Source organism: Eubalaena glacialis, chromosome 9 (assembly GCF_028564815.1).
Source record: "Eubalaena glacialis isolate mEubGla1 chromosome 9, mEubGla1.1.hap2.+ XY, whole genome shotgun sequence".
Classification (NCBI taxonomy): Eukaryota; Metazoa; Chordata; class Mammalia; order Artiodactyla; family Balaenidae; genus Eubalaena; species Eubalaena glacialis.
The window spans coordinates 97,690,569-97,716,468 of record NC_083724.1 but is presented as its reverse complement, the minus strand read 5'-3'; the positions used below and the strand labels follow the sequence as shown (position 1 = coordinate 97,716,468).

General features: G+C 38.5%; 1 long non-coding RNA gene across 1 annotated transcript in view; it reads right to left on the bottom strand.

Moving 5' to 3' along the window:
* Window positions 1-424: 424 nt before the first annotated feature.
* The window catches only part of LOC133097457 (uncharacterized), an 89,389-nt gene continuing 63,913 nt past the window's right edge, over window positions 425-25,900 (bottom strand). The window contains exon 3 of the long non-coding RNA XR_009702011.1: window positions 425-1,282. This is a non-coding gene — a long non-coding RNA (uncharacterized LOC133097457). The remainder of the gene's footprint in view (window positions 1,283-25,900) is intronic.

Genomic DNA, 25,900 nt, shown 5'->3' with positions numbered 1-25,900 from the left:
TGAATCTGAATGAGATCCTTGCTGGGTAGAGGAATCTTCATAGTAGGCTTTTCTCCTTCATCACTTTAAATATGTCCTGCCATTCCCTTCTGGCTTGCAGATTTTCTGCTGAAGGATCAGCTGTTAACCTTATGGGGATTCCCTGGTGTGTTATTTGGTTTTTTTCCCTTGCTGCTTTTAATATTTTTTCTTTGTACTTAATTTTGGATAGTTTGATTAATATGTTTCTTGGCCTGTTTCTCCTTGGATTTATCCTGTATGAGACTCTCTGTTCTTCCTGGACTTGATTAACTATTTCCTTTCCCATATTAGGCAAGTTTTCAACTATAATCTCTTCAAATATTTTCTCAGTCCCTTTCTTTTTCTCTTCTTCTTCTGGGACTCCTATAATGCGAGTGTTGGTGTGTTTAATGTTGTCCCAGAGGTCTCTGAGACTGTCCTCAATTCTTTTCATTCTTTTTTCTTTATTCTGCTCTGCAGTAGTTATTTCCACTATTTTATCTTCCAGATCACTTACCCGTTCTTCTGCCTCAGTTATTCTGCTATTGAGCCCTTGTAGAGAATTTTAAATTTCATTTATTGTGTTGTTCATCACTGTTTGTTTGCTCTTTCGTTCTTCTAGGTCCTTGTTAAACGTTTCTTGTATTTTCTCCATTCTATTTCCAAGATTTTGGATCATCTTTACTATCATTATTCTGAATTCTTTTTCAGATGGACTGCCTATTCCCTCTTCATTTGTTAGGTCTGGTGGGTTTTTGCCTTGCTCCTTCATCTGCTGTGTGTTTCTCTGTCATCTCATTTTGCTTAACTTACTGTGTTTGGGGTCTCCTTTTCACAGGCTGCAGGTTTGTAGTTCCCATTGTTTTTGGTGTCTGTCCCCAGTCGCTAAGCTTGGTTCAGTGGGTTGTGTAGGCTTCCTGGTGGAGTGGACTAGTGCCTGTGTTCTGGTGGATGAGGCTGGATCTTGTCTTTTCAGTGGACAGGTCCACGTCTTGTGGTGGGTTTTGGGGTGTCTGTGGCCTTATTATGATTTCAGGCAGCCTCTCTGCTAATGGATCGGGTTGTGTTCCTGTCTTGCTAGTTGTTTGTCATAGGGTGTCCAGTACTGTAGCTTGCTGGTCGTTGAGTGGAGCTGTGTCTTGGCGTTGAGATGGAGATCTGTGGAAGATTTTTGCCGTTTGATATTATGTGGAGCTGGGAGGTCTCTTGTGGACCAGTGTCTTGAACTTGGCTCTCCCACCTCAGAGGCACAGCCCTGACGCCTGGCTGGAGTACCAAGAGCCTGTTATCCACATGGTCACAATAAAAGGAAGAAAAGAAAGAAAGAAAGAAAGAAAGAAGATAAAATAAAGTAAAATAAAATGAAACAAAGTTATTAAAATAAAAAATAATTATTAAAAGAAAATTTTAAGTAATTAAAAAAAAAGAAAAAAGAGAAAGAAAGAAGAGAGCAACCAAACCAAAAAACAAATCCACCAATGATAACAAGTGCTAAAAATTATACTAAAAAAATAAAAAATAAAATTATTCACAGAACCCTAGGACAAATGGTAAAAGCAAATCTATACAGACAAAATAACACAGAAGCATACACATACACACTCACAAAAAGAGAAAAAGGGAAATGATATGTATATATCATTGCTCCCAAAGTCCACCTCCTCAATTTGGGATGATTCGTTGTCTATTCAGGTATTCCACAGATGCAGGGTACATCAAGTTGTCTGTGGAGATTTAATCTGCTGCTCCTGAGGCTGCTGGGAGAAATTTCCCTTTCTCTTCTTTCTTTGCACAGCTCCTGGGGTTCAGCTTTGGATTTGGCCCTGCCTCTGCGTGTAGGTTGCCAGAAGGCATCTGTTCTTCACTCAGACAGGACAAGGTTAAAGGAGCAGCTGATTCGGGGGCTCTGGCTCACTCTGGCTGGGGGGAGGGAGGGGTACAGAGTTCAGGGCGAGCCTGCGGCAGCAGAGGCTGACATGACGTTGCACCAGCCCGAGGCATGCCGTGTGTTCTCCCGGGGAAGTTGTCCCTGGATCACGGGACCCTGGCAGTGGTGGGCTGCACAGGCTCCTGGGAGGGGATGTGTGGATAGTGACCTGTGCTTGTACACAGGCTCCTTGGCGGCTGCAACCGCAGATTTAGCATTTCATACCCATCTCTGAAGTCCGCGCTGGTAGCCGCGGCTCGCGCCAGTTTCTGGAGCTCGTTTAGGCGGTGCTCTGAATCCCGTCTCCTCGTACACCAGGAAACAAAGAGGCAAGAAAAAGTCTCTTGCCTCATCGGCAGCTCCAGACCTTTTCCCGGACTCCCTCCCGGCTAGCTGTGGCACACTAGCCCCCTTCAGGCCGTGTTCATGCACCCAACCCCAGTTCTCTCCCTGGGATCTGACCTCTGAAACCGGAGCCTAACTCCCAGCCCCCACCTGCCCCAGTGGGTGAGCAGACAAGCCTCTCGGGCTGGTGAGTGCTGGTTGGCACTGATCCTCTGTGCAGGAATCTCTCTGCTTTGCTCTCCGCACCCCTGTTGCTGCGTTCTCCTCCATGGCTCCGAAACTTCCCCCCTCCACCACCCACAGTCTCTGCCCGAAGGTGCTTCCTAGTGTGTGGAAACCTTTCCTCCTTCACGGCTCCCTCCCACTGGTGCAGGTACCATTCCTATTCTTTTGTCTCTGTTTTTTCTTTTTTCTTTTGCCCTACCCAGGTATGTGGGGAGCTTCTTGCCTTTTGAGAGGTCTGAGTTCTTCTGCCAGTTCAGTAGGTGTTTTGTAGGGGTTGTTCCACATGTAGATGTATTTCTGATGTATTTTTGGGGAAGAAGGTTATCTCCACGTCTTACTCTTCTGCCATCTTGAAGCTCCTCCAGGCCAAACCTTTGTTTGGAATATGTAGGCTTTGGGTGAGCCAGGCCTGCTGAGTTAGTCCTTCACTGCACAGAATCTAATAAAACAAACAACTTAAATGTGATTTCTCCAAACCAAAATGTTTTATAATGTGTGCTAGAACCAAGACTCTTGCTACTCAATTTGTGACTTCTAGAAGTAAATTGTCAGATTAATAAGGATACCCCCATCACAATTTGTAACTCAAAGAATTAGGAATGGGAGAAGAGAGACAGGCAGAAGTAGGTGAAGACTTATGCATGCTATCAAAGCGCAGACAGTCTAATAGGAGAGACATGATAATAACACTGGCTACCATTTAGTGAGTGATTGGTGATAAGTGATTTATATATTACCTTTCATCTTCATCTTAACTTTATAAGGTAGGCATTTTAATCTTCATTTACATATGGAGAAAACCAAGTGAGGTATATTTAGAAATTTACCTTTGCTTTGCTGCCAGTAAATGGTTAAACAAGATACAAGTCTTGGTAGTCTACTGCTGGTGGGAATTTAGGCTGGTAAGCCCTTTCTGGAAAGAAATCAGGTAATTCTTATTGATGTTACTATACATTGCTGAGCAACCAAACAAACCATACTTATGTATCTCAGAGAAATTCTCACATCAACACATAAATGGATAGTGGCAGGAATTTGTATTGTACCATTATTTGTGGGACGAGGGTGTTGGAGACAATCTAGGCCTCCATGGATGGATAAATTTAATGTGACAGATGCATACTATAGAACACTATGCAACAGTGAGAAGTAAGAGACTATATGCATACAAAAATTTTTGAGAGACACTTCTATATTAAAAAGAAACTAAAGGTACCTAACAACCAAATATAAACAACCTTTATTGGATCCTTAGTTAAAAAAATAATAAATAAAGGCAGCAATAAAATATATTTTGGGGAGAAAATATGTAACATAGAGGGCAGTGAAAAGGTTAGTATCTGTATTTTACTAAGAGTTCTATATATCAATTTTAAAAAGACACATAATCTTCTCTTCCCCCCAAATGAGCAAAGAATCATGAACAGCGCAATTTCAAAATAAGAAATACAAACTGTTAAAAAACATAAAAAGATATATTCACTCTGATTAGTAACCAAAGAAATGTAAATTAGAATAATGAAACATCACTTTCCATTTTAAGAAGAGCAAAGATTAAACAGAATAATAATAATATTCAAAGTTGGTGAAGGTGTAAATACTGGTGAAGTGTAAATTAGTTCAACTTTTTGGAGGTAATGAATTAGACAATATGAGCAAAATTTTGCATAAATATTCCTTTGACCTACCTATTCTACAAGTTTAACAATTTGTAGAATCTGCCCAAAGGCAATAATTAAACAAATGGATAAAAAATCTTTTGGTAGCTTTGTAGGCAAGAACAGAAGGAAGAGAACCAGGTACAGGGCTACTTCAATAGTCCAGGTAAGATATGGTGGTGACTTGAATAGGGGTGATGGCAATGGGGATGGAGAGAAAAGGACGGATTGGAAACAGGACCAAAAGGCCTTGCTTATGGACTGGATGTGGGAGCAGTTAATAAAGTGCACTTAAAACAGTCAGATTGCTCAGCTCTCTATGTAGAAGTGGAACACCTAGAATGGTGAAATTTTCACTGAGGCTAAAGTCTGTGAACTGTTTACTAAAAACACTGGGCTTCTGGTAGATTCATGGGGCTTGAAAGAGAAATAGAGAAATTGTTGAAGTTCTGTGAGTGAAGTGCCATGGCAGACATTAAGAAAACAAAAAGTAAAAGGAACTGTACTTGGAAGTGCAGGAGTGAAACATACTAGGATTCCACCACCACTGTAAGCCTTACTTACTTTGATATCCCAGCATTCCTTCCCACTCCCCATTACCCTCCCCTTAACAAACACATAAATATAAACATGTCCAAAAGAACTTCTTCAACCACATACACAGACCTGCAGTATTCCTTCTAGGCAGCTCCTAGAAGAGCTATTCAAAGACAAGGATCCTGGTAAAACACCAGTGCTAAAGAAATTTGTCATATCTACCACATCTCTTCTAAGAAGAATTATAGAATCAGCCATCCAAGTTACACAAAGAAATCCTGCTTTGGTTTTTTTTTTTTTTTTAGAGGTACAAAGGATTATTATTAAATATAGATCTATTCTCATACAGAATTAACATTCCTCGAACTTCAAACATTGGTTGGTTTGCAAATAGCAGTAACATTTTATTTTTTTGTGGCTTAATAGCTCTTTTTCTATTTGAGTTTTATTTTATTTTTTTATACTGCAGGTTCTTAGTTATCTATTTTATACATATTAGTGTATGTATGTCAATCCCAATCTCCCAATTCATCCCACCAACCCCCCGCTACCGCTTCCCCTCCTTGGTGTCCATACATTTGTTCTCTACATCTGTGTCTCTATTTCTGCCTTGCAAACCGGTTCATCTGTACCATTTTTCTAGATTCCACATATATTCATTAATATATGATATTTGTTTTTCTCCTTCTGACTTACTTCACTCTGTATGACAGTCTCTAAGTCCATCCATGTCTCTACAAATGATCCAATTTCCTTCCCTTTTATGGCTGAGTAATATTCCACTGTATATATGTACCACATCTTCTTTATCCATTTGTCTGTCAATGGACATTTAGGTTGAGTCCATGACCTGGCTATTGTAAATAGTGCTTCAATGAACATTGGGGTGCATGTGTCTTTTTGAATTATGGTTTTTTCTGGGTATATGCCCAGTAGTGGGATTGCTGGGTCATATGGTAATTCTTAGTTTTTTAAGGAACTTCCATACTGTTCTCCATAGTGGCTGTATCAATTTACATTCTCACCAACAGTGCAAGAGAGTTCCCTTTTCTCCACACCCTCTCCAGAATTTGTTGTTTGTAGAATTTCTGATGATGCCCATTCTAACTGGTGTGAGATGATACCTCATTGTAGTTTTGATTTGCGTTTCTCTAATAATTAGTGTTGTTGAGCAGCTTTTCATGTGCCTCTTGGCCGTCTGTATGTCTTCTTTGGAGAAATGTCTATTGTGGTGTTCTGCCCATTTTTGGATTAGGTTGTTGGTTTTTGTGATATTGAGCTGCATGAGCTGCTTGTATATTGTGGAGATTAATCCTTTGTCTGTTGATTCATTTGCAAATATTTTCTCCCATTCTGAGGGTTGTCTTTTTGTCTTGTTTATGGTTTCCTTGGCTGTGCAAAAGCTTTGAAGTTTCATTAGGTCCCATTTGTTTATTTTTGTTTTTATTTCCATTTCTCTAGGAGGTGGGTCAAAAAGATCTTGCTGTGATTTATGTCAAAGAATGTTTTTCCTATGTTTTCCTCTAAGAGTTTTATAGTGTCCGGTCTTACATTTAGGTCTTTGATCCATTTTGAGTTTGTTTTTGTGTATGATGTTAGAGAGTGTTCTAATTTCATTCTTTTACATGTAGCTGTTCAGTTTTCCTAGCACCACTTATTGAAGAGACTGTCTTTTCTCCATTGTATGTCCTTGCCTCCTTTGTCATAGATTAGTTGACCATAGATCCGTGGGTTTATCTCTGGGTTTCTATCCTGTTCCATCGATCTATATTTCTGTTTTTGTGCCAGTACCATAGCTTTGATTACTGTAGCTTTGTAGTATAGTTTGAAGTCAGATGGAGTTAGTAATATAATACAATATCTAAGATAAAAAGTACACTGTATGGGATTAATGACAGTTTCGACCTGGCAGAAAAGATTAGTGAACTTGAAAACAGCAATAGAAGCTATGCAAAATGAAATACCGAGTGAAAAAAAGATTGGAAAAAAGTAAAGAGTGCCTCACTGTGTGACAATTTCACACACACTGGTCTAATTTATAGTTTGAGTCCCCAAAGGAGAATAGGGAGGGGCATAGAAAGTATTTGAAAAAATAATGACCAAAATTGTATAAATTTAATGAACCCTATAAACCCATAGATCCAAGAAGCTCAATAATACATAAGCACAAGAAACATGAGGAAAACAACATCAAAGTACATCATAATCAAATTGCTTAAAACTAATTGTAAACAGAAAATCTTAAAATCAGCCCAAGTAAAAAAACACATTATGTACAATTATGTACAGAGGAACAAAGTTAAGAATGAGACCATATTTTTCACTGGGAACAATGCAAGGTAGAAGACAGTGGAGCAACATCTTTAGAGTACTGAAAGAAGAAAAAAAGTCAACCTCACCCTAGAATTCTATCATTATTTATTTTGTTGTTCAAATTGTTCCATCTTTGGCCATTGGGGGCTCTTTCAGTTTTTCTCCTGTGTCCTTTTGAGAAATCTTTTTTTTTTTCTTTAGAACTTTGTTACTTTCTGACACTACAGGATGCTCCAGGTTCCTTTAGTATGTTCTCAGCCCAGCCTTAGGATCAGCCATTTCTGGTTTCTTTTATTACAGAATGATTCTTAGAAACCAAGATTTGGGTGGTGGGTGTGCTCATTGTCACTGAGGTGTCAATGCTTTTAGGTCATTTCATGTAGACACAAATCTATATTTTTGTATTTGTCTGTTTGAAAGGATTCACTTTAGTTGGCTTTTTTTCTCATGGAGAACTATCCTTACTTAATCTTTTCAATTCCTTACATTCCATCCAGCAAAGCATTCTATTTGGGAAATTTGGCTAAAAGGCAAATGTGATTTACCTTCTGAAACAAAAATGTTATGCTGTTATGCATACTAGGATGATTCAGAATCAGATCGAGTGAGCAAACATTCCATAAGGAAGGATGGAATTTTGAGTAATCCAGGCAGACAAAGAGTTTATTCTACAATGTATGTGAACTATGCAAAAAGTTAGAAATTTAAAGCCTTTTCCCCTTGCCCTACTTCTATGTGTTTCACATGCTAGATATTTGTGTTCCTGCCACCTGATACAATTCTATGCCTCAAGCAGTAATTATTGCTGATATGGGTCAGCTCCTCCTGCTCCTTGCCACCCCCTCATAATCAATTATCAAATGTTACCTATGCATTTTCTCACCTCCTATCTCTCTTTCCCCACCCCCACATCGAAGCAACGATCGTGTCCTATTTATTCTGTATCGCAAATCATTCTGCACCTGCTCGTTCCTACTGACACTGCCACAGTTCATAACCTTCTCATCTCTCAGTAGTTTAGTGTCTTTATCTTTGGGTTTATTTCCACCTATGCATGCTCTCCTCAAACAAAATTGGTCTTTATAATACAAATCCATCTTATTATGTCACTTTGTTGCTAAAAATTCTTCAAGGTCTCCTGTTTTTATGCAAGACAAGGCTCCAACCCATTAGCATGATATGCATGGCCCAGGATAGCTTTTTCCCACCTCTCAGCCTGATCATCTAGTACATTCTACAACCATGCCACTGTGCTCCCAAATCTGAGGCTCTTCCTGTGTAGAAGAGCCTCCTTTTCTCCCTCAACTCAGGTATCATCTCTACCAGGTCTTCCTCATATGTCGTCTTCTGTATCACATACACTTTCCTTGCAACTTGTTTGTACTTTGTGTATACTTTTTCTGTCAAAATGTAATTCTCTAAATGTTAAAACATAATTCTCATGCTAATATTTCATTATCTCATTATTAAGGGAACCCATAAAATGAGTTCAAAGAGAATTTGAAAAACTGATTGTTACAATGAATGAGAACGAAAAGGAATAATGAATTAAGATTGCTAAATTAGATGCAGCCCTACTTTATGTCCTATAGGGTAATTAAATGTAACATTTGGGCTTATCTTATTTTCCCACCATTAAAAAGAAAATCGTCTCGTCAGTTTCTTATGGGATAACTTCTAACTTTGCAGGGCTGCAAAATATCTGGGCTTAGTCAATAATAAATAGTTAAAAATAAATAATCAAACTTTTCCCTAAAGAGTCAGATGACCCTTAGATGGACTTTTTCAACAATGTCTTCTAGCATGATGTATTGATATGGCATCTTCTTGCTTTATTTCCAAGTTTGGAATAATTTTTCTTAGTACTGTTATTGACTACTTTGATAGTGTACTTTTTAATTCATTCAATCCTGACACACACGGAACTTGAGGGAACTTAGATTATTGTTATTCAGACTAGGATATGTGTACCCCTTGTGATATGGGAAGACTTTCCAGGGGTTATATGGCCATTGATAGTTTTAAATACCTAATTTCCAGATTCTCACCTTAGGCAGGTACTCTTTACTACAGATAGCTTGTTCCAAAAAGTGTCACTGCTTTGCATATTCTTCTTTCCCACATCCCCTTCCATAGTCATCCTTCACCCACTTCACTAAAGCCTCTCCACCCATTCCAAATCTGATCACAGACCCTGGTTTCAAATACTTCCAAGGGCCAAACAAGGGGACAGTTTGAGAAAGCTTCATCCCTGAGAGAGTGACATTTCATTTAAGCAACAGGCTCTTGTCAAGTCTTAAGTCACAGAGACTCCTAACACCATGTTTATTTGAATTAAACAGTAAAATAAGAATTTTTCTGTCAGAATGTGAGTTGGATTTGGCTGACTTGTTTGATAATGAGGATTAGTTTTGGCAAATAAGTCAAAGCGTGTTTATTTTCCATAAAGTGAAAAAGCCAAATTGACCCCAAGAACTTTACAAAAAATTTTAAAATCCTGTCTGCAATATCCTGGAAAATATATCCTTTGTATCTGTAAACTAATGACCCCAAGAACTTTACAAAAAATTGACCCCAAGAACTTTACAAAAAATTTTAAAATCCTGTCTGCAATATCCTGGAAAATATATCCTTTGTATCTGTAAACTAATGATAAAGCAATTTAAATGTCAACCTAAAAATGTATGTGAGGTTGAATAGGTTTTATTTGTTTGTTTGTTTAATATTGTTTTAAGAGGCAACAAGCAAAAAAATGAAGACCACTGCCTAGGAAGAAAATTCTGGACATCCGAACTCCAGTTGAAGCCACAGTCAAGACCCTCATCTTTTTGTTGTTGACTCGCTGAGCATAGTGGTGCCTCCCTAGTTTAGTGCTGCCTCTCCCTTCAGCCTGGTCAGCTGATATTTTTTCCACTGATTTGATTTTAGCACTCTGAAAGTTGGCTCAAAACTCACATATCTGTCCCCATTACTTAATGCCTCTAGTTGAATGGGTGGAAAGGTCCTAAAACCTGATCTCATCCTGGCTTCCCGTGGTATGTGTTTGGGAAGTGTAGGTCAACCAAGGTAGCTTGGATTATATTACTATTGATATAAAATTTAGATTTCCTGGCCACTTTCCCTGTGTCTGCTACATTTTTCCTTGTGCACACTTCTTTTTTATTGTCCTTATTACAATTATTTTTGTACCAAACAGCCTCTCTTTCTTTGTAGAGTTTTATATTTTTGAAAAAAATACTTTGTGTTATTCATCTATTAACAAATAATTGAATTAAAATAAACTCAACTGACCCAAATAAATCCAAGTAGACTAGAAGCATCTTGAGGACAAATCTGTGTCTTAGTCACAATTGCCAGTGTTAACAGAAAGAATAATAGCACATTTATTGATAGCTAACTGAAAATCAGGCTTGTACCAAGCCCTTTCATACACAGTTATTGGTGCATCAGGATAAACCTGTAGGCATTGTCTGCATTTTAAATGCAGGGAAACAGAAATAAAGAGATTAGTTATGACACCAAAAGCCACACAGCCAATGAGTGGTGGTGCCAGGATTCAACCTGAGGGAGAATGACCCCAGAATTATTGACCACAGGTTGATATTATCTCACAAATTTGATTTGTAAAATTGGATGAGTAATGAACCAAAATAGCCTTGTGCTACTGACATGGTTTCAATAGACTTTGGGAGGATCAGGGACCAGATGACCCACCTTGACCTGGAGTGAGAGAGGAACATTCTTCCCATCTGGGGGCTATGGGGCAACAGGGAGGCTGAGCCTCTACAACTGGGCTCAAAGGGCATGAGAACATCACAGCGAAGGACGCCACCACCAGAGAGAGGCCCAAGAGTAGGAGAGGCTTGCATTTGAGTCCACTGATGTGCCTTTGGGGACTTATCCACAAGAGTGGGGGGGAGTTTGGTAGGGACTGAGTGCCAGCATATGTAGATGTGTATGATTGTGGTGGCAGGGAGCTCAGAGCTGTGAGATTATAGCATTTGTGTTCATGTGGTAGCACTGTTAGTAACAGGCTGAGAAAGCTCGGGATAATCTTGTTTCACTATGATTCTTTAAGGAATTATGAAAATAGGGCTTCCCTGGTGGTGCATGGGTTGGGAATCCGCCTGCCAATGCAGGAGACACGGGTTCGAGCCCTGGTCCGGGAAGATCCCACTTGCCACGTAGCAACTAAGCCCGTGTGCCACAAATACTGAGCCTGCGCTCTAGAGCCCGCGAGCCACAACTACTGAAGCCTACGTGCCTAGAGCCCATGTTCTGCAACAAGAGAAGCCACCGCATTGAGAAGCCCGTGCACCGCAGCGAAGAGCAGCCCCCACTCGTTGCAACTAGAGAAGCCCGCGTGCAGCAACGAAGACCCAACGCAGTCAAAAATAATAATAATTAAAAAAAGAAATTATGGAAGTATTCCACAGTTCTCTTAGTGCATCAATCTTATTTACTCTTATTTTAAATCTTTTGCAAAAAAATAATAAAGTGCTGAATAAAGTTGTCTCTCATTTCCCCTTAGAACGTTTTTGCTGTTAAGTTTCTGAAGTCCTTGCCCTCATACATTGACTCAGCAGTTTGAAATCAGATTACAACACCATTGTAAAGCTCCAACAATGCTCCCATTGTTTTCCAATTCCCACAGATTTAGCCACTAAAACCAGTGTCACTTTGACCGAAATACTTCATCTCCATGGGACACAGTGTCCTCATCTACTGTATTAAACATGAACTGTTTTCTACTCTCCTTTCATAATCTCAAAGACAATGACAGCATGACTCTTTAAATGCTCAAAGTGGGATACTGTAGTATTTTTGCCTTTAAGACATTACTTACCGGGTTATCACTTACTTGCTGTTAGTCAGGTTTTGGTCTGAGTGCAATTTAAACTTTAGCTTTATTTCCATAGAAATGCAACTACCATGACCTGAATTTAGACCAACGGCCAATTGTACCCTGTGTGAAAAGCTAGGGCTTCTTTTAATCCAACTTGAGAACCACTGACCCATAAAACAGAGAGGATAAACTCAGAGGAAAATGCAATCTAAATCACCAAAGCAGACAGATGTGCAATACATCAATTAATGAATACACTTCAACCAAATTGATGTATTGGAAGATTACACATAATAAAATATTGAATGATCGAGAAATTATCAGGGATTTTATCAATTTATCAAAGAGTGATACAGTTTCATTGGCACTGCAGTATAAGAAATATAACAGCCAAAAGATATTGTCTCCCACCTCCCCTGTCCAAAAAATTCTCAGTCATAGAATTTCATAGTAAGTTTTTAGAAATAGTATGTGGAGGATAAAATTCTTTGTACAAATGTTTTCATGGGAGTGTATTAAAAATATTTCATCACTTAGTGATCTAATAGTAGAGACAAAAATGAAAAATCATTGTGATATTTGGTGTCATTGTATAATGGAAATAAAGTTATCATGCAGACTATATATAGTCCCATTTAATTACCAAATATGAGCAACCTATTAATTCAGTGTCTGCCTTTCTTATAGAAATTGTCAGGTATATTAAACAGCATCTCATAATATCAGTGTACAGGGAGGGAAGGTGATGCAAAACCCATCTCCTACCTCACAACCTCTAATTAGGTGACCAACTGGCCTGGTTTGCCTAGGATTGAGGGTTTCCCAAGACATAGGACACTCAGTGTTAAAACCAGGGCAACCCTGGGCATACTGAAATTGTTGGTCTATTATACACCTCTAAGTTCTTTTAAAATGTATGGAAGATTTGTACATCTTTATCCTGGGACTTTTCTGCTTGCTTAAAAGGCTCTCCCAGGCAGTCACAGGGCTACATGGTGAAGAGTCATGCCTCTGGGACATCCTGCTCTTGCACTGGAGTTGTCTTGAACTATAACCCCAGGTGACCTTGCTTCATGAGGACTGGAGGAGGCTGAAGCTGGGCAGCTGGGGCAGAGATTTCCTGGTTGACTTTTGTCTTCGGTACTCTTTCCCTTCCCTGTTGACACCCCTCACCTCCTATCCCTGCACCCTCACCTCTATTTCCTGTGACTCATGCCCATGGACAGTCCATACAGGGATTTGCTTGCTCTCAGCATGATGTTAACTGGTTGACAACAATGCCAAATACTGAAGTTCTAGGTATGACCTCTTCCAGGGGTGTTGAGATTTATATCTGATCACCCTGACCTGCCTTCAGTAGGAATCTTGTTAGGTTGGTTAAGACAGAATCCCCTCTTACTGAGGTTTCCTCTCAGTAATTTTCTATCCACTGAGCTGCTTTGTGGCTATAAATTCCCACTTTTCCTTGTTGTATACTGAGTTGAGCCCTATCTCTCTCCCCTACTATAAAACCTCATTGTAGTAGCCCCCTTGAATAAAGTCTTCCTTACTATCTTTAACAAGTGTCATAAATATTTTTTTCTTTAATAACACACACACACACACACACACACACACACACACAAACTCACACATGCTCAGTTTTATGCATGTGAAAAACATTTATCACTATGTGTGCATTCTTACAATGGACATTTTTCTTTTTAGTTTACAGTCCTTTCCTCCCCCTTATCTCTCCTGCCCACTCTGTGCTCAGGGAGACCAATTTGATCACTTTGGTGTGTTATCTTTTTTTCTTCCTCCGTGTATTGATTCCCTATTGTGAGCTGGGCATTGTTCTAATCATAAGCCAGAGTCCTGCCTATAAAGATTCATATTGTGCCAAAAAGATAGGGAATAAACATTTAAACAAACAAGATCATTAAGGATATTGATAATTACCATGGAAAAGATAAAGTAGAGAATTTGTGAGGGTGGTTTTGCCTGATGTTTGAGGTATATCCTCTCTGAAAAGCAGACATTTTAGTTAAGATCTGAATGATGATGAGGAAGCAGCAATGGGGAGATCTGAGAGGCAAGCAGTCAGAACAGAAGAAACAGCCTGTGTAAAAGGCCCAGAAAGGAAATGAGTTTAGGGTGGTTGAGAGGCAAAGGCCAGTGTGACTGGAGCATCATAACTAAGAGCAATAGAGAGAAAGATGAAGCCAAGAGGTGTAGCCTCCATGAGGCAATGTCAATGTCCAAATGTGCTGGAGGCCATCAAAGGTTTCAAGAGCAACACAATGATTTTTGTTTTGCAATGATTTCTCCAATTCTAGTACAGTGAATAGAGTGTAGGGGCCAGAGTGGACACACAGACCAGTTAGGAGGCTGTTGCCAGAGTCCAGATGAGAAGTGGTAGTGGGGATTGTGAGTGGCTGAATTCTAAAGTGTTGTGAAGGAAAAGTTTGATGGATGGGGTATGAGGCTGAGACAGACCAAAGCAGAGTACATGAACAGAGCTTGTGGATATGCGTTGTATGAGGATACTGGGATCCTGTGATATGACAAAGGTGAGCAGGACATGAGGGACAGTCTGGAGGTCAGAGCAGGATGGTCTCAGCAAGGAAGCAAGCACCAAGTTATCTGAAAGCCTGGTGAAGTCATTACACTTTCGACAGCAAGCCTTGGGCAGCCAACATGGCCCCAACCCATTCTTGGGAGCCTCCACATATCTCACAGTCTGCATAGATCATGACTGACTCATCTTTCTCCTGTGGATAGGCATTAACTTATTTTCAATTTGTTTTTCATCTTTTATTTTGGGGTTTTTTTTTGTGGGGGAAAGGACAAAATCAGTAAGGCTGCACATACATTTTTAGAGTGCCTGAAATGGATGGCTGGGTATAAGGTTATGTTATCAGTTATAATTAATTAACAGTGTCAAGTTACCTTCCAAAAATGTAGTCATGGAAATCTTATGGATTTACCAATATTCTATGTACAATGTTTAATAATAAAAATGTAGATATTTTGGCTGAGAAGGGAGCAGAGGATGTTTTGGAGCAGAATATGACACAGAATCCCATATCCTTGGATGCTAGAAGCTGACACACCACACTGTCTGGTGCATGAGTTTCACCTTTGACGTCAAAGAGGACTTAGCTCCTTCATACTATCTAAAGGAATTTCTCAACCTCCTTGAAGGTCCCCTTCATGTGAAAATTAGGGCTAATCCTATGGGGTTGTACTAAGCTCATAGCACTTGGTACCTACTGAGAACATTTTGTCACACTTTTGCCTTCATGGTGTGTGGCCAGTCAATCCCACAGCTGGAACTTATCCAACACTTAAAGTAAACTCTTGTTGCACCTTGTGGAGTATACTAGAAACTGCTAGAAGGGGACACACATAGTAAAACTCCTTAAGCCATATTTTTCTGATTCCTATATTTTTTGTGTGTGAGGGAAATTTTTATGGACTTAAATGACAAACAAACTGAATCTGAATTTTGAGAGATTTCTATCTTAAAATAGAGGTGCTACACACAAAGCAATCCAAAACAACTTGAGTGAAGGAACTGCAGTGATGATCCCCATTTTGGGTTGAGATGGAGTTGGGTTCTTTCTGACTTAGGAGCTTTCTTTTTAGTGTTTCTACATAGGAGGTTGTTTTTTTTGTTTGTTTGTTTTTGGTTTTGTTTTTTTTTAAATGAGGTCTTTTAGTTTCTAGCTGGGATCAATTCCTCTTCCCTACCTCTCACTCATTCAGATACATACAATTATTTTTTTCAGCTACTATGTGCCAGATAGTGTTCTCAGCACTAGGAACACTGCCATGAACAAAGCCAATGACCTATCCACATGGGGTCTGCGTTTCATGTGTCTCCCCAACTGTACTTTGGAGTCATCATCAGAAGTCCTGGGCATGTTGTCAAACCCAAGATTGTGTGCCCCACTCAGAGTGAGACCAAACTGAAACATCGGCGTTTGGAGCAGAAAAAGTTTTATTTCAAGGGCCAAGCAAAGAGAACAGGCAGCTCTTGCTCAAAAAGCCCAAACTTCCCTAATTGGTAACTGGTTGAATCTGCCCTTTGGAACTCAGGGAAGGTCTAGGAGGCTGACAGACCTTTTGCTACAAACAAGAAATGGGGGAAACGTAAAGGCTTTTGTATCCATGAGGGACCCACAGGGTCCTGCTTGGTTTCAGGCACTGGAGAGTTTCATGTGCCTGGTGCTGGGACAAGCTGTCATCCCATACTTGCCTCCAACCAGAACAAATGACAGTTTATACCAAGCCCCCACCTTCCCAGGAAACTCCTGTTGTGACACTTTTTGTACCATTTTCCCTGCAACTTTTAGGATTTCACCCTGTACCCACAAGTGCCATCAATAGGCAAGGATGGTTAAGCCAGATTTGGAGAAGTTGCTCTGACCTTTATGTGAATTCCCTTCCCTGGGTGTTATGGGAGAGTCCTTGCCTAGATAGAGAATTGACACTCTTTCAGGATTGGCAGGTGCTGTGCCTGCGAGCATGCATTATGTTTTGGGCCATGATCTTTTCCAGAATTCCACTTCACAGGAAAACTTCTGTATATGTGTTTTTCAGTATAAACCAGATGACCTCAGCTTCTCTAGTCTTTAATTTCTATATAACAAGAGTTTAGCCCCCTTGAGTGAATGCTGGAAGTCTAGCCCTTTATCAGGCCCTGAAATTGTGCTTGTCCCACAGGTCTTTCCTGAAGGTTGCCTAAGCTCTCTTTTGCTCTGCATTCTTGCTCTCAACTTTTGCTCCATTTGCTGCATATCACTTCTTGCTCCCTATTCCCCAGTCTGATGCTGTTTGCAACACACAGTTCCTTGCTGTGGTTTTCTAAGGATTTTGGTTCTGAAGGTAAGATATTGGTTGCAATATTTAAGAAAACATTAGTATAGGCTTGCGGATAACACTGGTACTTATGACAAGAAAATAACAAAATAAAACCAGGGTTTTGGATAAGGATGACATGGTCAATAACTGTGCTATTAAGGAAGGCTGGCCGGTCAAGCTCCTAGCCTGTACACCTGCATCACTTGCATTGCATTGAAAGTCTCTTTTTTTCCCTCTTTTTCATGATCTGCACACTGGTCTACAGGCCTTTGCTAACCCTGAAGGTGCCTTACCTGCATTTAAAAAAAATTGAGGTGAAATTCACGTAACATAAATTAACCATTTTAAAGCATACAGTTCAGTGGCATTTAGAACATTCACAAGGTTGTGGAACCATCACCTCTATCTATTTCAAAAACCTTTTGTATCACACCAGAGGAGACCCCCATATCCATCAAGCAGTCACTCCCTAATCCCTCCTCCCCAGCTTCTGGCAATCACAAATCTGCTTTCTGTTTCTGTGGATATCCCTACTTGATATTGCATATAAATGGAATTATGCAACATATGACCTTTTGTGATTGACTTCTTTCACTTGTCATAACATTTTCGAGGTTCATCAACATTGTAGTATGTAGCATACTTCGTTTCTTTTTTTTAAATTGTGATAAATATACATGAAATAAAATTTTATCATTTTAACTATGTTTACAGTTCTGCACCATTAAGTATTTTAGCATTTCTGTACAACCATCACCACCATCCATCTCCAGGACTTTTTCATCTTCCCAATGAAAGATGAAACTGAAACTCTGAATCCACTAAACAATAACTCCTTACTTCTCCCTCACCTCAGTCCCTGACAACCACCATTCTACTTTCTGTCTCTATCAATTTGACTACTCTAGGAACCTCATGTAAGTGGAATCATACAGTATTTTTTTTGTGTGACTGGTTTATTTCACTTAGCCTAATATCCTCAAGATTCATCTGTGCTGTAGCATATTGCAGAATTTTCTTCTTTTTTTAACTGAATAATATTGTATTGTATGTATACCGTACATTTATTTATCTGTTCATTTGATGGGCATTTGGGTTGTTTCTACCTTTTGACTGTTATGAATAATGCTGCTATGAATATTTGTGTACAAATTGTTGGAACACTTCTCAATTCTTTTGATTTTATACCTAGGAGTTCAATTGCTGCATCATAATTCTATGCGTAACTTTTTGAGAAACTCTCAAACTGTTTTCCCCAGTGATGAGACCATTTTTACATTTCCACCAGCAATGTAGGAGGGTTTCAATTTCTCCACATCCTTGCCAACACTTACTTTCTATTTTTGCTTTGTCTTGTCACAGTTATCATCTTGGGTGTGAGGTGGTAACTCTTTGTGGTTTTGACTTGAGTTTCCTTAACAACTAATGATGTCGAACATCTTTTAGTGTTTATTGGCTGTAATCTTCTTTGGAAAAATATCTATTCAAGTCCTTGGCCCATATTTTGATTAAGTTGCTTGTCTTTTTGTTGTTGAGTTGTAAAAGTTTTCTTTTTTTAATTCTTAAAAAATGATTTTTCCAGAGTTGACATATATATTGTGTAAATTTAAGGTGATGATTTGATGCATGTATATACTGCAAAATAATTGCCATTTTGCTGGATCAGTTAACATCTCCATCACCTCACATGATTACCTTTTTTTGGTGAGAGCATTTAAAATTTACTCTATTAGCAACTTCATGTATATAAAGTGGTATTATTAACTGTTATCATCATGCTTTATATTACATCCCCAGAATTTACTCATCTTATAAATGGAAGTTTATGCATTTTGACAAACCCTCCCCATTTCCCACACCCCTTGACCCTGGCAGCCACTGTTCTATCCTGTAAGAGTTCTTTATATATTCTGCATACTAGACCCAGGATCTCCCTTTAAAGGAGATCTTCGACCACATGTTCCTCCTCAGGAGTCCAGACTTTCCAAGGGTCTTCACAAGGCCTGATAAAAGGAGAAAAACTTTCCTTTCATTCATAAAATCTTAAGACAAGACAGAGTCTTGGTAGAGTCCCCCTCCTTTTCCACAGAAGTCTTGGTTGCCTTGACTTCTTCTGAGAGTGGCTAGGAAATACAGTCTAACCATCCACAAATGTTAGCTAGATGGTAAGCCCACAATTCTGGATAATGAGCCTGATTACTAGGGAAACAAAACCAACTCCAAATATATTTTAGACTGTATCAAATTGTCCTCTGTTACAGCCTTTGTTACCTTAGATACTGGTGAAGCTCACAGAACTGGGACCCAGAGAAACCTGTTGAGTCGGAGGCCCAAGACACTAGCCCCTCCACACCTTTTGCATTGCCTAACTCTGCAGAGGCAGGGAAACTTCTTCCTGATGCTGCAATCAATCCTGGTCACAATTTCATATGCAGATCACTAAATGTCATTCTTAGATAAGCTGCTTATTGATTCTGTGAAGTTTCTGAGGAAGTAAAACTGTCTGAGTTACAGACTGTAAGTGGCTTCTAAGCAGAACTGTTCTTCCCACGTACCATTGCAGTTATGACCAGAAATGGGGTATGGAAACATCTTTTCAACAAAAGTGGGTCACTTGTTACAAGGAATTCTATTATGCAGTGAAAACAAGAAATGACAATGCTAAAGTTTTGACAGCAAATCATTAATATTCTTAATCTCATCTAATGAAAATGATAAATGAAATATTGCCTGCCATATCAGTAAACAAAGGATGTTGCAGCAATTGCAGCCACCCAAAACAGTGGGCTCTGAGGGAGTTCAGGATGGCAACAAGGAATGCCCACCATCTTGCAGCCATCAGACTGCAGCCACCCCTGATGGTGCAGCCTGAGGAAACTTAGGATGAGAAAACTCAGGATACTGGCCCCAGATAGCTGAGGTGCATATCAAGGGAATGATTTCAGTGAGCCTAGACTCTTGCATCTTCCCATACATAGAAAAGCAATAAATTCTTTAACTTGAGATATCTAGTTTTGTTTTTATCAACAGTAGCCTTTTATTCTGACTATGTGGTATTGTTGCAAAAACTCCTATATATTCTGGCCTCCCCCCTTTCTCTTCGGAACAGTTTTCTCAGCATTTATCTGAGAGGCTCTCTTCAGGGCCTGAAGTCCTAAGAATGTCTGCTGAATAAAACATAACTCTCAACTTTTAGGTTGTGCTTTTTTTTTTTCAGTTGACAGTTATGGTGTTATGGCAACCATGAAGGGACCAGAGCAGACTTCTCTCCTTTGCCTGAACTCTATGAGGATCCAGAGCCTTGGTACCAGCAGAGGCCTCTTGGGCCCATCCACTTCCTTCCATGAATTTGGGTGAGTCTCTCCTGGTTCTAGGATCAACTAGATCTCCTAGGTGGATGATCTTAAGTTTTATTCAGTTATGTTAAACTCCTCTCTGGGGGAGTAGGTCTTCCTTGAAACTTAGTGTCAAGAAGAGGTACCTGGTTTATCCTCAGTGTAAGAGACAATGGGAAGATTTTTGCTTAGTTTAGACACTGAGTGGGTTATCCTCAGTGAAAGGCACTGGGAAGGTTTTACTCAGTTTAGACACTGAGTGGTTTATCCTCAGTTGAAAGACGGGGAAGACTTTGCTCAGTTAAAGGCTGAGTAGTGTTGAACTGGGTAATTAGGGGGAAGACTGGCCTGTTGTTTTTCCTTGAATTGGCTATACTAGTGATGGTAATTCAACAAACCAACCTCTGAATGGGGTATAAAAGTTTTCAAAGAAAAAGAAAAAGAAAGAACAGATTGCCAGCCTCCAACTAACACCCCAGTCAGGTTTATGTATGTACAAAACTTAAACTTACAAGTACTTACTTAGTTGGGAATTAAAGGAAATCTCACTCTAAAAATGAGGGGCCTCTTTTATTGCATACACAGTTAAGTTAAATTAAATCAAGTTTAATAAGCTGGCTTGATAAAAATTTCTTTTCAAAATTCTGACTTTAAACGAAGGCCTTCAAGGGGGAACTTACATTTCTCTTTCTGTGTCTTTGAGATGTAAATGTTCTACCTGATGATCTTCTTAGGGTGTTCTGTTTGTGTGTGTATGTGTTTTGAAAACTTGATCTCTGCCATACTATTTTTGGGAGTAAACTTTCTTATTAAGGAGGCATTCTCCCCCATCCTCTTATGGGAAAGACTTTTGCATCTTATTGGTTTGAATCACTATTAATATATATTTCATTAATGGCCAAATGACGGATGGAGCCTTGAAATTGGAGAAACTTCTAAACAGGTAAATTTTTAGAGAGCTCTTATTATAAACAGCTGTTTTATTGGTACCTATATTTTTAAAAAATCAAATTAAATGTGGAAAAAAGAATTATATCTAACGGTTAACCTAAGAATACCTTTAGATTAAAACAAGCAAGAAAAACCAGTTTGGGAAGCTTTATTTGTTGTCTTTGTTTCCCCTCAATGGGTCTTATGGATGCTAATAAAAACATTAGAGTAATTAATGTTAATAGGAAAAAAAAAAAAACCTGTAAGGAAAGTCTAGATACTTTTCCCAACAAGATAAAAATTTTTAAAAAGACTTATCTCAAATAAATAAAGAAATCTTCAGATGGTTATTTAAAATGGAATAAATAAAATGGACATGTATGAGATTAAAACACAAGGTTTTGATATTACACTACCTAAGGTTAAATGGGCCAGAAGGGACCCCCTACTGGTCCCCAATACTAAAAGTCAAACAATTTCACTCTATTTACTCCAGTTTTTAAAACTATATATTTAAGGGGCTGGAAAAAATTTTACAATGAGATACCTGACCAGCTATTACTTGGGGCAATAGTTAGGCCAAGGGCCTGAGTTCCTTGGCTCAAACCCCCTCTGGGGATCCCTGAACCTTTTATATAAAAATAGGTAAATTGGACAAGGAATAAAAAGAAAGAAAAACTTCTAGAACTCCTCCTGTAAGATCAAAACTTGTTGATTGGATCCTAATGAAGGTTAAAGTTAAAGGTATAAAAGTAGATAGGATTGAGATAAAGTATATAAAAATTCATATATATATATATATATCAGTGGGCTTTATATAAGATGGTTATATCTCTTTTGTTTAATTATATTGCAAGATAGACATGTTTCATGGGGGAATGCTTCCTCTGCATGGTATTATAAGACAAGGCATATAGATCTGCCCCTGAGGAAATATGAATTAAATTACATTCTAAAGGAAACCATTAGGGTTACCTAAGCCATACAAATAAGTAAAAACTGGGAACTAACATTCAGGGGTTAAGAAGAATAAAAACAGTGATTTTGCTCCAGGTTTAACTTGTAAACTCATAAAGGTCTTTGCTGAATGCCGTATACAAGATTTTGAATGCATGATAAATTAAACTTTAAAGTTCTAGAACATAGAACTCATAAATTTCAGTTTAGTTAGACATCTTCTCACTGATATAATATATAGTGGGCAAATCAATCTTTTAACATCATTTAGATGACAGACCAGTTCTTTGGGGGAACTAGAAGCAACTGTCTTTCTCTTGCAAAGCTCTACAAAACAGAAATGTAAATATAGGCCACAGGACCTGAGGCTGAGCTTAATTAGCTCAATTAGGCAGAACCTGAAACCAAGGGAAAAAAATGACAGAGTGGCCATTTTAAAATTCAAACCACTCTGAATGCTCCATCTGCCAAGATTTACAAATAATAGAACCTTAGTCATCTGAGCAAGCAACTTTAATGTATTCCAATTGTTCACTGTAAACTAGTAAGTTTATATTGTAATACCTGATTCATAACTAAGTTTTTTTTTTTAAGTGAAGCCATGAGATCTTTAGTTTTTCCTGTTCATATGTCTGTGTACACATTATATATATGAGATATCGCTACCTCTGGAAAGTATTATCAAAATTGAAGTTATAAAGAGCTCAATTTAATTTAAAAGTAAGCACTTACAAATTAAACATAAGAGAAACCAGCCAAAATGACTTTCAGGTTCACATTAACTGGGAAATATTTAATATAAATTGACACCTGGTATTAAAGTTAGTTTGTTGATGTAATTAATGTAGACATGTCTTTAGGTTTAATAGAAGTCAAATAAGACTTATTATATCTGTTGCAAGGAAAATAACTTGATATGATGAAACTTTAAAGTAAATGTAAATGAGATAAGAGCTTTGGGTAAACTCTTTAAAAATAATTACATTTTAGAAATGCCTAGTTAAAATGATCTCTCTAGATATTTGGTAACTTAAAGTGCTAGAGTTGTGCTAATATAAGTGATGGAAGTTTATTGAATAACTAGGTCATTCCCAAATAAAATAAGATACTGAGACATCAGTTACTAAACAGAGAAACTAAAGGTATTTAGGACTATCAATGAATATGTTTGGTGCCACCCTGAGATGTTCTCTATAAGAAAACAAATGTTTTTAGAAATTATCACTGGTATTTATGTTCACCAATCTACAGAATGCTAACAGTTCATAATTGCTTATTTCTTAGTTTTCACTAGAAATGAAGGTTTTTAAGAGTTGAGGATTCTAATTTAAACATGCAGTTGACGCTAGTAGAGGGCTTCCCTCATGGCGCAGTGGTTAAGAACCCTTCTGCCAATGCAGGGGACACGGGTTCGAGCCCTGGTCCGGGAAGATTCCACATGCCACGGAGCAACAAAGTCCATGCGCCACAACTACTGAGCCCATGTGCCACAACTACTGAAGCCTGCACACCTAGAGCCCATGCTCCACAACAAGAGTAGCCACCACAATGAGAAGCCCGCACACAACAATGAAGAGTAACCCCTGCTCGCTGCAACTAGAGAAAGCCCACACGCAGCAACAAAGACCCAATGCAGCCAAAAATAAATAAAAATAAAGCTAATAGAAATAATGAGGAAGCATTTCAGTATACAGTAGGAAAGTACAATGTGTGTTTTCAGTAAAGAAGGTATGAGGAATGGAATTGCATTTTATTGAGGGAAAAGAAAGAATGTCTTAGAGCTGGTTGTTTTTGGATGGAAAAATAAGGGACAAAGTAATGTGGATTCAGAAGGTGATGAAAGGTTGTGGAAAGGAACCCTAAGGGAAAAAAAGTTTTACCATGGTCAGGGTTAACCCTGGTTAACTAAACCAGCGTTTAGTTAACCCTGACCATGGTAAAACATTTTTTCCCTCAGGGTTTTAGATTGAAGTTAATTTAGCAAATGAATTTTGTTGTTAAGTAGACTAGTACAAGACTGGAGTTTGATTTCTCTCTCTCTCTTTAAGAGAAGTTCCTTAGAGTGCTCCTTTTTGGTAACAGATTGTGTGAGTTTCTGTGTCTTTAAGTGATCTGTATTGGTTTTTTGAAATCATTTCATGACTTTGGTTAAATGAATAAATATTGTTTCACAGTGACCTAAATATCAAAATCTAACTAAAGTTTTTTTTTTGGCCCTACCGTGAAGCATGCAGGATCTTAGTTTCCCAACCAGGGATTGAACCCATGCCCCCCGCAGTGGAAGTGTGGAGTCTTAACCACTGGACCACTAGGGAATTCCCTAACTAAAGTTCTTTTAGCCTCCAGCTAACTCTGGGATGCTTCAAAGGAATCCTGAGACACCTCAGAGAGGAATGTTAAACAATTAGGTTTATTTGGTATTCTAAATTACTTGAGAAACATTGTCAAGTGATTGGAGATGAACTTTAGGTTATAGTGTATGTATAAATGTCATTAATATAAATATTCCAAAACTTATATGAAATTACTAAAATCTGATATGCCCTGATATAATGTTGTCAGTCATAATTCTAGTTATTATCTTAAAATGTTATGTGTCTTGTTTATGGTTTCTTTTGCTGTGCAAAATCTTTTAAGTTTCATTAGGTCCTATTTGTTTATTTTTGTTTTTATTTCCATTTCTCTAGGAGATGGGTCAAAAAGGATCTTGCTGTGATTTATGTCATAGACTGTTCTGCCTATGTTTTCCTCTAAGAGTTTGATGGTGTCTGGCCTTACATTTAGGTTTTTAATCCATTTTGAGTTTATTTTTGTGTATGGTGTTAAGGAGTCTTCTAATTTCATTCTTTTACATGTAGCTGTCCAGTTTTCCCAGCACCACTTATTGAAGAGACTGTCTTTTCTCCACTGTATATTCTTGCCTCCTTTATCAAAGATAAGGTGACGACATGTGCGTGGGTTTATCTCTGGGCTTTCTATCCTGTTCCATTGATCTATATTTCTGTTTCTGTGCCAATACCATACTGTCTTGATTAGTGTAACTGTGTAGTATAGTCTGAAGTCAGGGAGCCTGATTCCTCCAGCTCCGTTTTCCTTTCTCAAGATTGCTTTGGCTATTAAGGGTCTTTTGTGTTTCCATACAAATTGTGAAATTTTTTGTTCTAATTCTGTGAAAAATGCCATTGGTAGTTTGATAGGGATTGCATTGAATCTGTAGATTGCTTTGGGTAGTAGAGTCATTTTCACAATGTTGATTCTTCCAATCCAAGAACATGGTATATCTCTCCATCTATTTGTATCATCTTTAATTTCTTTCATCAGTGTCTTACAATTTTCTGCATACAGGTCTTTTGTCTCCTTAGGTAGGTTTATTCCTAGATATTAAAAAAACAAACAACCCAATCCAAGAATGGGCAGAAGACCTAAATAGACATTTCTCCAAAGAAGATATACAGATTGCCAACAGACACATGAAAGAATGCTCAACATCATTAATCATTAGAGAAATGCAAATCAAAACTACAATGAGATATCATCTCACACCGGTCAGAATGGCCATCATCAAAAAATCTAGAAACAATAAATGCTGGAGAGGGTGTGGAGAAAAGGGAACCCTCTTGCACTGTTGGTGGGAATGTACATTGATACAGCTACTATGGAGAACAGTATGGAGGTTCCTTAAAAAACTAAAAATAGAACTACCATACGACCCAGCAATCCCACTACTGGGCATACACCCTGAGAAAACCATAATTCAAAAAGAGTCATGTACCAAAATGTTCTTTGCAGCTCTGTTTACAATAGCCAGGACATGGAAGCAACTTAAGTGTCCATCAACAGATGAATGGATAAAGAAGATGTGGCATATACATACAATGGAATATTACTCAGCCATAAAAAGGAATGAAACTGAGTTATTTGTAGTGAGGTGGATGGACCTAGAGACTGTCATACAGAGTGAAGTAAGTCAGAAAGAGAA